Here is a 2,644-nt window from a genome sequence, read left to right as displayed (position 1 = left end):
TTTGCTCAATTCCATCAAACCTCTCTCACTAATGTGTCCTAGCTTCAGATGTCACAACTTCGTCTTATCTTACATCGTTTGACTAGCCACAACGCATGCACAATCACTGTTGAATCGTCTAATATGTAAAGACCTTTATTTCTCACTCCTTAACAACTATAGACACTCCTTTCAAAATATTTATAGTACCTTGTTTAGTGTTGATTGACAAACCCATAAGATCAAACATTCTAATTGACAAAAGATTTCTCTTGAGATTTGGAACATACCTCACATCTTGCAACAACAACTCTTGGTTGTCAAACATACCAATTTGATTGACCTATGACATGCACCTTGTAGGCTTAATTGTTCTCCAGAAAAACTACACCTCCTTTTTCTAGTTCTTAGGTTTCAAAGAAGTCCTTCATTAGACATGTGATAAGTGCATCTTAAGTCCATGACCCAACTCCTATGTATGTGTATTTAACATAGACACCATCAATACTTCAACATACTCATAACTATGAGACGCTACTGCAAGATCAACAAATTCTCTTTTGAAATGAGAATTTTTACCTTTCTCACTCTTATTCTCCTGACATTTTGCCTTGTAAAACCTCTTTTATGGCAATTGCAACACTCAAATCTTTTTGACGTATCATCAGATAAATATTTTGATATATTCCCTTTCATCTCCTTCTTTTTCTTACCCTTTGACTTTGAGACATTCAACTCAACCTATTATCATTTGTCTTAGAGTTTTGAAGCTTCTTAGTTTAAATGCATCTCCCTTAGAGTAATGGTTTGTTCTTTCCTGAACAACAAAACATCTTTAAAATGCTCAAATATCTTAGATAAAGACATTAAAAATCAAAACAACATTATCTTCATTCTTAAGCATCACTTCCATCTTGATTCTCAATAATATGACCATAAAACTTCTTCATGTCAAACCTAGTAAACACAAACATGACATTTTTTTGACTTTCTTCCTTTTATCTCCACAAATAATGTCAATTATAAAAATTAAATAACAATAGAAAAATACAATAACGAAGAAAACAACATTATTAAACTGAAACTTCCTAGTTTATTTATCAAATACAATGTATCTAGCATATAAATAAAGTTTTCTTATATAAAAAATTAAAATAAAATAATAGAAAATCATTTATACAGTTAATGGAAAATATCTTTTTACACATTTTATAATAATTTACACATATCTACACAAAATTATCCAGTATTTATACCTTATAAGTGAGATGGATATAGATATCTGTTGATGTTTCATCTACATGATTTGAATGTATCTAGCATATAAATAAAGTTTTTTATATAAAAAAATAAATTAAAATAATAGAAAATCATTTATACAGTTAATTGAAAATATCTTTTTACACATTTTATAATTATTTACACATATCTACACAAAATTACCCAGTATTTATATCTTATAAGTGAGATGGATATAGATATCTGTTGATGTTTCTAAATATAAATTGCATCTACATGATTTGAAACATGTAAGCTTCTTATAAGCATCCAACCTAACCTAATTACCTTTTTTTATGGATTGGTTTGAATTCTATTTAATACACGAATCCACTAATAAATTTCTGGATTTCAAATAAATGAATTTAATGCAATCCAATCCCTTTATACAATATAAATAAATAGTAAATCTATTATCTGTTTAATAATTATATATATATATATATAGAAAACAATATCATACGTGGTTATATGAAAATTATAAATAAATATTTCATACCAGATAAATTTTTCATTCTTTACCTTGTATTCGGGCTGTAAGCTGTAAAATAGATTTATAACTATTATTTTAATATATTTTTTTTATCATATTTATACTTTAATTACTATTCCTAACTTATAAACAATAGAAAGAATACATTGGTTTTGAGATTTGTTTGGTTAAAAATTAAAAAAAATTATAGTATTTTATTTAATTATTTAAAATACTCAATACAATCCTATCTAATTCAATTATAAAGTTAGATCAGATTAAGTTAGAAAATATAAAATAAAAACAAATCCAACTTAATCTAAATATTAGGTAAAAAATGGTGATCTCTGGCATGCTTCATATCAATGTTAAGCCTCATGTTTCTCACAATACAATCTTTTAATTATTATTATTTTGTTATTATCTTTTTTCTTTCTCTGCATATAAAAAATTGAAAATAAGTTTATTCATCAAAGAAAGCCAGTGAATGTTTATTATACAGTGTATACTGATGACGGTGTGGTAGTGATGCATAGGGGTACCAGGTAAACTCCATTTTCTCCCTGTTAGAGACAAAATCACGTGACCTTCCACAATTAACACAAAAAATCACGTGACCTCTCACAAAAATCATGTGACAATCCAATTGGTTAATCAATCAATGAATCACCAACAATCTTAGGAAAAAGAAAACACACTGTGATGCCAGATACTCCACTGCACCTTCTTCAGGGTTTTTTTAAATCCTACCTTTAATACATGTATTCTTTAAAAGAAACTTTTAAAAATTATTATAATAATTATTTATTATCCTTATTTTCTTATAAAAGAAAAATATTCTTTAATAGAAGAAAAATAAAAAGATGATGGAATTTCTTTTATGATGTTTAATAAAAGATTGTGACGTAAAATATA

Source organism: Phaseolus vulgaris, chromosome 3 (genome assembly GCF_000499845.2).
Source record: "Phaseolus vulgaris cultivar G19833 chromosome 3, P. vulgaris v2.0, whole genome shotgun sequence".
Taxonomy (NCBI): Eukaryota; Viridiplantae; Streptophyta; class Magnoliopsida; order Fabales; family Fabaceae; genus Phaseolus; species Phaseolus vulgaris.
Note: the sequence above shows the minus strand (reverse complement) of the source record.